The following is a 13,880-nucleotide window of genomic DNA, read 5'->3' as shown; positions in this document are numbered from 1 at the left end:
TTTAGCAGACCAATGAAGACAGATGGGAAGGCAATGAGAAACAGTGAACAAAGAAAGAAATGCAAAGAAGTCAAGGAGGGGTTGGGGGAAGGCTGTGCAATCATTTGGCACCAGCTCCTTGCATTAGTTCCCTGAAAATTGTGTGAAGCGGGGGTAGAGAACTGCGGATTACTGGAGTGTAGCACCACAATATCGTGGGCTGGCCACTAAATTACCATTCAGAGAGTCTCTTGGCTTAGGCTTGCTGCTGCCATGAGAAGGAGCAGGATGTAAGCTGAAAAACAGATCTATGGAAAATAGGGCTGAGGCTAGAAATTCCATTATATTCTTGGCACTTTGACATTTTTCCTCCCCTTTTGTGAAATCTCAAGGGAGTGCTGCCTACTCTTGCAATAATAATAATTAAAAAAAAAAGGTAGCATATGAGTTGGCATGGTAACTTCATCTGCTAAGTAACTAACATGTAGGATTTGCTTCTTGATCTAGAATAATAATGTCAACCAATGCCTTAAGTTTTAGCTTTCATATTTTCCAGATTCTGTACTGCATTAGTATATAACTCTGACCTTCATATAAAGTGTTACTAAGTTCTCTTAATTAGACTAAACAATCCTTTTCCAACTTGAGAACCAGGACACTGTTGCAGTTTCAGACCCGAAAAGTGCAAACAGCAGCAAATTGAGGAGAGCAATCTGGGAGAACAGGACTTCATAACCTGGAGCTGGAATTGGACTGTTAACCCAAATATGTAAATGGATCAAAACTTATAAAAGTGTGAAAACTCATGACACACCGTTCCTCTTGGGTTCATCTTGGCTGTAGCCACGGCCAGGACCTTGCACTGCCCAAGGTGTATCCTCTGAAGGCCTTTTTAATAAATACCTGCTTCATTCCTTTAACACTGTCTAGTGTCTGTTCTAGGTAGCCTCTCTAGGTATGACAACAGCCCCTTCCTGTTGTCACCTGGATTTCATGTTTCACTCATGCTTGGTGGCCTTGGTGAGACTCACTGTGGTGCAGGGACAGACCTGTGCTACTCTGACACACACATTTGCTGGCTTCCTACATTGCATCCTTCAGGCCAGCAGTATTTGGACATGTCCACATGCTGGTTTGTATTTTATCACTGTTATCCTTAATTCTATTTTCTGAAAGATCAAAATATTTCAAATGTGCCCATGCTGGGACCATTGGGCTGCTGCCAAACGTGGCCACCGGTAACCCCCAGTAACTCCTGCTTCTGAGCCTTCCCTGCCTGTGGGTACAGGCCAGGAGGTTCCAGTGCTCCTGCTGAGCCTCCCTGGGCAGGACAGACATCCTCAGAGTGATGCTGGCCAAGCAATTCTTCCTTTAGTGCCTCCAAATGGGGCATGTGCTGCCCTGGAGAGCTGAGGTGTGGAGAGCTCAGTGGAATCAGCAACACAGGGAGCAGGAGAAGTGGAAAATACTGCTTGTTGACAGTTTCAAAAGATGAGGAGGGAAAAAAAAATAAGATAAAACAGCCTGACACTTTATTTTGCACATATTTGTGGCTGAGGATTAGCTGTATGGTGGTACTCCACATTGTGGAGTGCCCTTTGCTCCTCCACCCAGGGCAAGTTCTCCCAGACAAACATGTACAAAATGCCCAGTGCAAAGAAAAAGGATTGTCTGTGAGGAGTGGGAAGGGTGAGACACTGGACCAAAATGGAATTGCTCCTTTTCTTTCTGTATTTTTATGTCCCTGCAGAATGGCTTTCCTTCTGGGCTGGTGACCATCCTGGTCCAGGAATGGTGAGCTGCAGTTGTCCTCATTGCGGCCCAAAGAAGAAAGATAATGGCCAGGTCATCATCTAGAGAAAACTTTGCATTCTGTGGCATGGCTGCTCCTGGGAGCTGGCTTCTCTTTTCACTTCTTGTTTTAGATTCCTGCATCCTTCAGCTCTTCCTTTTCATGGGTCCCACATAGTTTATTTTTGTCCCAATGTGCAGACACTGTCATACTGGTGTAAAGATGACTTGGATCAGGATGGCTTGCTTTAAAACACCACAAATCTGGCAATACCAGTCCTGGCCGTAGGTCCATCCAGCCCAGCACCTTGTCTCTGGGGAGCATCTTAAATGGGTATGCAGAGAAAAGCATGAAGAAAACAGATATATCAAATACTCCTCCAGCCTCCAACCATTTTCAGCTCAGGGCTTCCTGAGCTAAACATGGTTTGCACTGTGCATGTAGCAACATTCTGTAGGTTCCTTTCCCAGGAACTTCTCCAGCTTCCTCCTGAATGCATGCAGACTTTTAGTATGCAAAACATCATCACCAAAGGGTCCCATAAGGCCATCTGCTCTGTGAAGAACAACTTGGTTTTGCTGTTTAGAAGCTGGGCTTCACTATGAAGCAGGCTTCAATTTCTGCCCCTAATTTCTGTACTGGAAGAGACAAAGGATATTTCCTTCAATGTACAGGAGAAAATGGTTTCAAAAGATACCCATTAATTGTTGTGTGGCCTGAACAGTGAGCTATACTGCCCCGGTGACACTGATTTCAGTTCAGTGCAGCTAAGCAGCACCAAGCAGGTCACATGCCAGCCCTGTGTGCTCTCCACAGCCTCTGCAGGCTATATCCTTGATGATAAATTAACACAACTGCAAAAAAAAGACAAGTTGCAGGGTATCCAAACCCTTTCTGGGCCAGAGTTTGTCCAGTTCTTCCAACATACCAGCTGTTATAAGATATCACCTTCCTTCACTCCTTACCTCCCTTACAGCCTGGGTCTGCCACTGCCTTAGCACAGCTGTGTGTTAGCAACAGTGTGCTGGCTTTGCAGTTCCCAAGAGAGCATGGGGAGTGCAGAGGTACCTGCATGAGTTTTAAATAAATGAGCTCTGTTCCTGTTTTCAGTGGCCAGCAGCTAACCCCACCAGGCTGCAGTATCCTTGAGCCCCTGTGTTTCTGCCTGGCACAGCATCCAGTGCATCTGGACAAGGGAGCTGCTTCCCTCAGCCTGCCCCAGGGGATTCCACTGATGCCCAGCTCTGCTCTGCCCTTCCAGGGCTGCTCCAGACCTGGTGGGTCCTCATCCACACACCATCACTGGGGGTGTGCTGCAGGGTAATTCAGCCTCAGCCTCCTGTTGGGGAGGGTGGCTTCATCCATGAGGATGTGTGGTGTTTTCCAAACACAGGCCTGTGCCTCTCTGGAGGCATCTTTTAAATGTGAGAGATGTCTGGTTTAAAGATTTTCTTAGCACACAAAGCCATTTAAAACAGCTGAGTGCTAACCTCCTCAAAAGAAGATTTATAAATATTTGCATCCAGCTCCCAGTGGTACAATAAAAATATATTGTACTTTAGGTAAATGCTCTGCCTAGAGGAGTCCCAATAAAATCAACAATCTTTTTTGTTTGTTTGTTTGTTTGCTTTAAGTGAGTAACAAGCTCTAAGGCCCTTTATTTCCCTTACTGATCAGTGATTTAGAAATATTACTCAGTGCACTCTCTTCCCTGTAGAGCTCCCTTTATTTTTTCTATCTGTGCTGGAGAAACAGACTATCAAAAGCCGAAAGCAGATACAACATAAACATTTTATTTATTTTTTGTAGTATCCACAGAAAGCGTGAGGCACACAGGTTTTTCTGAGCGTTGTTTCAGGGCTCCCAGATGAGCTTTGTGAATGCAGGATGATGAGGCTGTGTTTGTACCTAGCGTGGGTGGCAAACCCTCTGGCCTGTGTGAGGTGGTCCTGCCCTGTGAGCCCCCAGCACCACCGTGCTGGGGAGCAGTGACACAGGCACAGCAGAGCACGGGTCCAGCAGCATCCCTGCGGGAAGGGCTGAGCAGAAGGGAATGACCTCGGGACACTGCTGACAGCCTGGGTGATGGCATGGAGTCGGTAACCTGGAGAAAAACGTGGGAGCAGAGAGGTGGAGAGCGTGCTTTGTGTTACTTGGGTGAGGATCACGCTGTAATTCACGGATTCACGTAATTCAAGGAGAACAATCACGCCTTGTTTGTACGGGGCTCCTCCCGCCGCCCGTGCTCTGCGGCGGGGCTGGGGCTCGCTGTGCCACCCGCACCCTCCGCCGTGACTCAGGGGGGCTGGGGAGGCAAACAAAAGGAGGCTCCACTCTATGCCGTGATTTTTTTTTCCTTCCACAAGGTGGGAAAGAGGCTGCAGACAACGAGGCTGTGCCCAAAGCCCCCCACTGCTGAGGGAGGTGTCACCTCCTTGGGGATGGAGATGGGCTGATGGGGATTTGGCAGGGACTTCTGCTGTGCAGATAACCTCTGAAACAGCTCTGCCCAGGGCTTTACATCTCGTTTTGTCTGAGCAAGAAATCACCCTTCTCTTTGCAGAAATCTGTAAAAAACAGAGTGTAACTGGCAGTGGGCAGCAAAAAGCCCCACTGAGGAGTCATTAAAGCCACATTATTTTTGGAAGGTGAGAAGTGATATAGAGCAGGTGAAATCCCTTAATTTTTTTTTTTTTTTTTTTTTTTTTTTTTTTTTTTTTTTTTTTTTGTGTGTGTGTGTGTCACTAAGAGCTCCTTAAGGTTATTATTTAATCGGTGCTAATGATAAGTAAATACTCCTGATCAGCTGATGCTATACAGCTGAAATATGTCAGCCAACCAAACTCCTTTACTGAGGTGGATTTCTCCACAGCTGTGTGCAGCAATTAGTAAAGCAAACCAACAAAGAGGCATCTCTGATGACTTTATTTTGTGCTTTGTGATAGTGTTAGAGTGAGGTGAGCTGTGATGCTGCTGTGATGCTGTTTGTTTTCTTGTGAGTAATGTTCCTTGGACCTTCTGGAGACCAGAGTGATTCCTCTCTGACCCTCTGTAAGCGCAGGAGGAGCCAGAGGGAGGGAGAACTGAAGCTAAATTCTAGGTTGGGGGATGTGTAAACATAAAGATGCTGAAAGCTCTGGTGTGAAAGGGCATCTGGAACAGAGGGCCTTGGGGTGAGAAAACAAGACTATTTTGCATTGTGTTAGGGGCATGAGGATGTTGAAATGTCAGGTTGTGGGCATTTTGGTGCTGATTCATCCCCATGAAAATGAATTTGCCATAGAATTTTGCTTACTGCTGCCTATATACTTATTTTGGAGTTTATTTCAGAGTGACTACTTCTTCTCTTCCTTAAGCCAAATGTTTTGCCAAAGATGCTCAGAATGTTCTGTAAATGAGCCCAAGTAACAGATTTCCTGGCTGATAGAAACTGGCAAGGCTCCTCCAAAGTCAGGCAATATTGAGAGACAATAATTTTGGACTGCTACTAAAAACCTTACAGATCTGTAAACTATCAAACAGAGTTGTCTAGCAATATTATTTTGTGAAGTTATATAAGTTAGCAATAGAAAATGTTTTAAAAATTGGCTCTCTTTCCTTTCCTAATGCTATACCAGGAGACAGAAGTCAAAGTAACACCAATGCTCCAATTCAAAGGCAAAAATTTAGGATTATCTTTAACACTTTACAGATAGATAACATTAGGCCTTTTCTTTGGTCATATGAACAGCTGAGGCCCTTTTTATTACAATATCATTAACACTGAGTGTCATGAGATCGGACAAAGGATTGGGGAAATCTCAAAACCCAAAAGTTGTAATAAGGAGGTTCTACCAACACAGAAAGTTCTGACAGCATGTAAGAGTCTTGGTGGTACTGAAGGGATTGTCTTCCTCAAGATCACTTTAGTTCTGATGCTGCTGCTGAGCTCCAGCCCACCCCTCTGGTCATCCTGACAGATATCTCACCTGCCAGATGTAGGATGCAGAGCTTCTCCCTGCTGGCAGTCCTAAAATGGACAAATGCTTTTCTTTTTTTTCCAACCTGTTCCAGTATAAAATCATTGATGTCTTTGCTTTTATATTAGAGGGATGACATTAGGCTGGTTTTCACTTGGGGTTTGCCTGTAACAGGGTTTGTTCAGAGAGCCTTTTGCCCGAGTTTTGTAGGACACACTCAAGATGATTCTTCCCTGCCCCTTCTGCTCGTACAGCTGCATGTGAACCTGTGCACTGTAAGATCTGAGCAGTTTTTGTTGTGCCTGACCACTTTATTCTGAACATCTGCAGCAGGCATTCATGATAAAAGCTGTTTCACTGCTGTTGGCTGGATTTGCCTTTCCTCTAACACTCTGACCTCTGCTTAGTGCACTATTGCTAAAGAACTGCAGATTAGTGCTGTAAGTCCACTACTGATAGTGGGGAAAAAATACCCAAAAGTGCTATCTGCAGTGGATGAAGCTACCAGATTTAGGAAAACTGCTGAAAAGCTAAGTAAATGCATCAGAAAGTCTCAAGAATCCTGTTTCTAGGAGGTCCTTTGAGGACAAACTAACTTCTTTTCCCTCTGATTTTAAGATTTTGTTTGCTGGCTCGTTCAAGCTGTTGGTATGCTGTTGCATCCTATCTATCACTCAGGATGTAAATGTTGTTAGATAAGACCAGATCACTGTTCCAAACCTGGAACTGCAGTTGCCATGAGAAAGGCCAATTCCTTCCAACGAGTGAGTATTGGTTCCAGCATAGGGAAGGAGAAGCATTTGGTCTTGTTACACAGTAGTAGCACTGAACAGTTCTAGGTATCTGGATGGTTCCTCTAGATTTAGATAACTAAATATTTCTAGCTTATCACAAATCTTTAGCCTGAAAGAGAGAAACTGGGAATATAGGAGAGGTCTATGAAATCACAGGAGGCAATGGGAGAGCTGAATGTCTGAAGGTCATACCGTTCTCTTGTCAGTGTGAGAACTGGAAACCATCAAGTGCAATTAACAGGAGGTTGCCTCAAAATCTAAAAACGGTTAATTTTTTTCCACACAGTTGATCTGTGAATTGCGTTGCCAAGGGATGTAGATGACAATTTTATGAGGACTCACAAAGTGAGTAGGTAGTCAAGGAAAATTAAAATCCACTGACGGCAATTAAATGAGAGGGTGGTTTTCTGGCTCAGTGAAACCTTAAATCATAGGTGTTTGGGGTGGGAAGTGAGAGTAGGACACCCTGGTGGGGGAAATAAATCACTCTGTGCATGCTCCATACCTGTGCTCTTGCCCTAAACATCTCTTGTTGGCTGCTGTTGGAGCCAGGACATTGGGCTGGACAGACCCTCCATGTGAGCTGTTGACTGCCCTGGTGTTGGACCTCTGCCATGTGAAATCTGTCCTGTCAAAGACTTTCTGAGAGCCAATATGAAATGGTCACACAGTAGCTGTTGTTCTTTCATTTGTTTAAAGGATGTGGAAATTATGGTCAATGAGAGAATAGGAAAAACCCCAATTGCACTGGAAGCCTGTTCTTGACAGTGTTGTGGGCTTTGCTTAGTGCTGGTTTGCCAGAAGGATGGCCTTGGAACAGGCAACAGCATGATTTCATTCTTATTGTTGTTTTAGTGTAAACCTGCTGAGGAAATTTTTAATTTCCCCATCATTGGGGTAGATTTTTTTTTCCCAGGTTCAGCTAAGGAGATATATCTTTGTTTCAAAAATTTCTTTACAGAGCTGCTGAGAGAAAATGGCAGGGGTATAATGATGTGTGGTCTCTAAGTCTGTACTTTGTTGGCAGTCACTTCAAAATCCTCTAAGGTGATATTTGTTCATGATTAATATAAAATTCTACCGTTATGATGATAAAAATGGATTTTGATTCAAGTAATATCTATTCAATATAATGAATTAAAAGGTCTGCCTAAAGTATTCTTTGTCCTTCATTTCCATGTCAGTGGTGATTGAGTCACTGTGGTTGCAACTTGAGGTTTGGGAGGGATCTCACACACTCCTTTGTGCTTGCCATCTCATGTTCCTGGGCAAAGCTGTCAATAACATTTAGCTTTTTCTCTAGCTGATCTTTTGCAGCTTCAATCTGGAGCATACTTTTCATCAGTCTTTTTCTTCTCTATATTAATACTGATGGAATTCAGAGCAGCCTGCTTATTTTCATGAGGGCTTCTCCTATGGTATTTTGACATAATTTTTGCCTTTTATCTTCTGTCCTCAGGAAATCACAAAACTCTGCAATATTCACATGCGTATGCCTGGCATACATTATTGAGAACTGAATCCCATGTGGTTAAGTTGTCTAGGGCTGGAATTCAAGTTTTCTTGTGCATCTTAGAAGCTTTATTTATTTGCTTTTTGCACCATTACTTGGGGGGCAGGAGAAGCATTTTGGTTCCTGGTAATACTGCCTGGTGCACTTATGCAAGCTCTTTGTGAAGATGAGAAAAATTTTCTGGTAATACATATTTCACTTTTAATTTTTCTTGGGGAGAAAAGTGAGAAGTTGCCAGTGATTCACTGGCAAAGTTCCTGTCTTTATTTCTAATGTATGAAACAGTTCCCTGCTGTTGATACCCATTAATGTTGCTTAGTTTGTTGTTATCTCTCCTCACTTGTACAGTCACCTTGTCTCTGGAAGGTTTGGTATTGGAACCTTGCTGTAACAGTCTTTGATGACAGGACAGCACTTGTCTCTGTTTTCTGTCTGCACCCTTCTTGGGTGGTTTAACCTGTTCCTGGCTGTGCTCCCTGCTGCTAAGCAGGTCACTGCTCTCTCCACCTTGCTGACGACCTGAGCTGGATTTCCAGCTGGTGCTCCTGATGATTCATAGTGGAAACCAACCTGCAATCAGTCTGTTTCTCCAGGCTTGCTCTTCATCGTATTGACTTCTGTTTAGGGTCAGTCAGTAGGGGATCACTAACTGGTTCAAGGATCATAAATAGCCATCAGAATTCTTTTTCTCCATCTAAGAGACACCTTCTGACAGGCTGAGTTGTCAGCTTTGTCCTTCACCTAGAGCCTCCAATCTTCATCTGCATTTCTAGACCTGAGAAATCAGTTTTGCCCAGGCTGTGTACTTGTACTTCCTGAATCCCTGTCATTGTCAGGACAGAAATCCCCTGACCCTGTGCACTGTGAGTACACTGAGAACAGGGTGAGGCATCTTGTACTGCACTGGGTTGAAGTTTAAATCCCACGTGCTCCTTTCTCTCATACTTACAGCAAGAGAGGTAGCTAAGAATGTGCAAAGTTAAGGAGAAATGGGCACTCAGTCGTCTTCTTTTTGTGAAGTTCGTACAAAAATTGTTTTGTTTCTTGTTTTTACATTAGCAATTCAAGCCTTGTCTACCCTGTTTGTTTTTTCTTTACTGAAGAATTAATAGTATTATGACAGTGCAAGTAAAAGCTGATGAATTTCAACTCAAATTGCTTTTCCTACAAAATGTTTTAAGCAATCTGTATTTAGCTAACATTTATCTAACTCAACTCCCAACCAACAGTTGGAAGAAAAAAAATCTTTGCAGTTCAACACCTCCTCCTCTCCCCATTTCACTAGAAGCTGCAAAACCTCCCACTCTACTTCTCTAGATCTTCTGAGGAGACCTCTGCCAAAATACAGCTTGATGTAGGATTCTTTTCTTTTAAGTATGAAAAGCAGAAAACAAAATACTTCCAGCTTCTCATACACAAAGAATCAGAGCAGGGCATGAGTCCAACTTGCTTCCCTTCCTATATTTCCTGAATGTGTACTGTCTCAGAGGCAACCAAGGCTTTCTGCTACAGCTCGATCCACCAGCCTTGCTGCAGCTCTCTGTATCAAGCTAGCTCAAACATGATCTTGTTCTTTAGGGTGGGCATCAAAACAGGGACTTTCCCAGGCTTCTGAATGTTTGGCAGAAAGGAGATGCTGTCTTTGTGAGCCTGAGACAAACTTCTCAGTGATGACACCAGTCTACAGAGAAGACTGGTTCTTCCTCATAGGCATTGTTTCTACAGGCATTGACCATTTCTCATGCAATTTGTGGGTGTAGAGGGTTATTTTGAAGTAGAGCAGGGACAGGCTTCCCAAGGCTTTCCCAGGAGGTGGCAGGCAGGCAGCATCTGCCCCACAGTCTCCTGACAGGATCAGGGAGAGTCTGTGCTGGAGTGAAGTGGGCTGTGCCCAGGGCTTGGGAACAGCCTCCTGTTCCACTGTGGGTAAGTCTGTGTGAAGGAAATGGAAGAGCTCCCAGCCTGGGCTCCTGGCCAGCCTGTGGGTGAGGTCCCAGCTGGGACAATTGAAGAGCCCTGTGTAATGTCCCTGGCTGCTGTGGGCCAATGCCTGTGCCAGGGTCACTGGGCATTCTGCAGGGCAGCAGGAAACTGGAATAGTAAAAGAGATTTTTAAACCTCTTTTAAAAAGAGGTTCTTTTTCCTGTCTAGAAACTCTTTTCCTTAAAACCTGCTGATGAGTTGGGAAACTTCACTGCAGGCTCCTAACCCCTAACAGCAGCCAAGCTGTCTATTTTCCTACCACACATGAGAAGTTAGCCAAGTCTGTTCCCATTGACATGTAGGCAGTGTCAGCTCCAAGAAGATGTTCAAAATGTTTTTAAATCCACAAGTTTCCTTACCTATAAGACCACAGCTTCCAGGGAGGCTGTTACCTCTTCCCAGACTTTACCTGCCACGAGTGAGCAACAGCTCTGGTGTCTCACTCACAATGCACAACTTGTCTCTGCTCAGCAAAAGCTGCAGGTACAGTCTGGGACAACTCAAAGCCGGTTTGCCTGGGAGGTGGACTAACCCCCCTGCTTTGTTTCCAGTCTCTAGACATCCTGAAGGATGCAATAGGATGCCTTCCTGCATGAGAAATCTGATATCCTATGAATTGGCTTTACAAACTCATGGTCTTGCTACTGTTGTGTCACAGGGCAGCTGCAACCACAGTTTGACTGATGGTCCAAAAATACAAATATTTCCAGTTAGCTCTTAACAGAGTGTTGTGAATTCATCAGTCTCTCATGAAACACTCATCAGGTGCTACAAAGTCAAATGAAATCTTCAGTATCTGGTAAGCAGGGGAATGCAGAGTCCTGGTGCATGTCTGAATTCAGCTCATGTCCAATTCACTGGAAAATGAAATGTCAGCACCCCCTGCTCTTCCAATTTCTCCTCAAATACCCTTTGATCCCTCACTATGTGAAACCTGCTTCAAGCTTGACTTCTTTTGCAACCTTTCAACAAGCAATAGTGCAACCTGACAAACATCCCACATCACCCACACCTGTCCCAGGACAGCTCAGATAACACTCTAATGCCTCCAGGCTAAACACACAAATCTGTACAGAAATTTCATTACTTCAGGAAGCATAGGTGAAAAATCCCCCCATCACTGATAGCTTACACCAGTGGTAGGACCTTTCTTCCCCATCACAAGGGCTGTTCAAAGAGCCCCTCTCCAGAAATGCTTTCTGTAAGTTTGCAGGTTGGAGGTGGTGGCTGCTGCCTTCCTGAGTTAATTGTTCTCAGGAAATCACATTAGTAACTATGTTAGGATGACAATCCTGAAGACCTGTCCTTTCTGAGTAGCTTGTAGAGTAAATTGACAGCTTGAAAGTTAAATATTGGGATTCCTGATCTTTCCTGCCTGCTGGAAAATAGAGGGAGAGATACGAGACTGAGCCTTGTGCATGGCCTGAGATCATCCTGCCTAATATTATAATAGGCACCAAACTGTGGTCTTGAAAGTAGGAGCAGGTTCCTTGTATAGTTGGTTAAGAGAGAGGGATCCCTCTCTGCTCAGCCCTAAGGCATAACTCTGGCTGTGGTTCCCTGCTCAGCACCCATCCCAAAGCACTCAAAGCAGTTAAGGGAAGACAGCATCTCTGCACTTCCACCTCCCTGGGAGCAGGCTGGAGGTGATGGATGAGTGTGTGACTGCATTTCTGCACTGCCACCATGCTGCCCGAGCTGTGAAGGGAATTGCCATTAACCTCTGCACTGGAAACTGCTGCTCATTTATCATAATTACACACACAAGAGATGAGAGTGCCTTACAGAGCTGTACACAGTGGTGACAGAGCATGGGGCTGATGTGCACTCCACCAGGCCTGAAACCACAGGGAAAAGGTGATTCCCTGCTGGAACAAAACTAAGCCCTTTAAAAGCAGAGGGGACTAGAAAGCTCTGAGAGTAACCAAGCTATCTGGCTTTGACAGAAGATTTTGTCCTGGACCAAAGGAGAAACTTCATCAAGAATTTTAATAATCTCCACCAGCAGTGGAGCATTTGCTGAGAAGATTGTGTTCCATGAGCTCATTATGTGTTTTGTCAGTTCCTGATTGTTTAGTTTTAACATTTTATTGGGTTACTCAGATTCTCCCCTCTTCTGCCTTTAGGGTGATGTACTATGAAGGCTGCACGATAGGGAGACAGATGGAGGGAGGGAAACTTCTGTCTGACCATGTGGTTCTTCACCTCTTGACTTTCTCTTTTCAAGAAAAAAAAAATCAGTTGAAAACAAAAAATGCTGCTTAGTGCTTTTTGTCAGAAATACTAGTATAAACCCTTGCTCTTTTTAAAACTTCTTGTCAGCTGGAATTGTCATCTTGAACTTGCCACCTCAGTCTTGCTCCTGGAGTCAAATGGGCGTGTCCCAGGCTTTGCCTCAGGCCAGGCTTGGGCACCTGTGAGCATCAGTGGAGGTGGATGATGTCTCCAGAAGTGACAGAGGGCTATGCTGAGCCACCCCAAACTTAACTAAAGGCAGGTGTGGAAAGGGCTCAGACTGCAAAGCAGCAGGGCAGGCAATAGGTGTGTAATGCCAAGTGGTACAGAGGGAGCAACTCAGGGGTAATTACCTTATGGAATGAAATCAATGTACATAAAACTGTCTTTCCCTGGTGTATTGGTTGGGGAAATCATTATTTCAGCATTGTAGGGGCCAGTCTGAGAGCTGAGCAGGTAGGCTGCTGCCCCTCATCCCTGCTACAGGGGGCAGATTCAGGCTAGATGACAGGGGAATCCACTTGAGAGCATTTTTATTTTCTTCCATATACTGGAGAATACATAACTGATGTTGAGTTCTAAAGGTTTCCACACAAGTCACTCTCACTGAGGCACAACTTTGAGATTCAATTGCAGCTTCAGGAAGGCAGTTTCTGGGATTTCTGATGAGGTTAGTCACAGGAATAGTAGATCTAAGCAGGGCTGCAGTGTGGCAGACCTGGGACAGGCTGGGTAGCCACAGCTCCTGGCACACTGCAGCACCAACCCTGGCACAGCTCTGCCCCATCCTGTGGCCTGGAGGAGTTTAAGGGTGATGCTCCTTTCCATGCTGACATTTCAGCTGGGTGCAGATGGCATGAAGCTGTCCTCTGTTTAGCAGGGAAGGTCATGTCTGGGCACTGTTTCAGGCTCTCTGCAATTCCCAGTTGCTTTAGCAAATGGAACAGCTTGAGAATGATGTTTCCATTACAACTTGGGCTGCTAAAATAGCTGTGTCCTGGTGGCCAATGGAGGCAGGGCAGCAGGTTGGGGATTAATCCACAGTGTTTGAGAGGACATATTAAAATTTTTTAAATTATTATTTTATTTTATATTTTACTCAAAGTTTTTTTCTTCAGTCTCCTGCCATTGTGTACTTGCTTTTACAGGAGTATGACAAAGCATTTAAATATTAATGGCAGATTTGGAATGGAGATGTATGACTGGGTATGGCTCGTGCACAGGCAAAGATGGTTCAGAAAACTCCAGAGGTAAATCCAGCATGTGAAATTCAACATTTTGTAAAAAATTTGGCTGAGTTTGCAAACAGTATATCTAGCTGTATAAAGACTCAAGGGTTTTTTGGTTGTCAAAATAGCACAACCAGATGGCAATAGGCTATTTTTGAACTTCAGTTACATAATTTTGTTAAATATTTTTCCTTTCTCCTCCAATTCAAAATTATCTGTAACTCAGACTGTGCTGGTGCTGTGTATGGCAGTCTCCTGACAGAAAGGCATTCCCAATGTGCTCCCTGTGTTAGGGAGCAGCCAGGGCCAGGCTGTCTGTGAGGGGAGAGGAGCCAGGAGCTGAGATGGCCCCAGGTGGGATGTGCCTTCCCCAAGGTCCCCCAAGGACCAGAAATA

The sequence above is a fragment of the Oenanthe melanoleuca genome, chromosome 5, assembly GCF_029582105.1.
Source record: "Oenanthe melanoleuca isolate GR-GAL-2019-014 chromosome 5, OMel1.0, whole genome shotgun sequence".
NCBI classification, from domain to species: Eukaryota; Metazoa; Chordata; class Aves; order Passeriformes; family Muscicapidae; genus Oenanthe; species Oenanthe melanoleuca.
The sequence above is the reverse complement of the archived record's forward strand: the minus strand, read 5'-3'. Positions refer to the sequence as shown.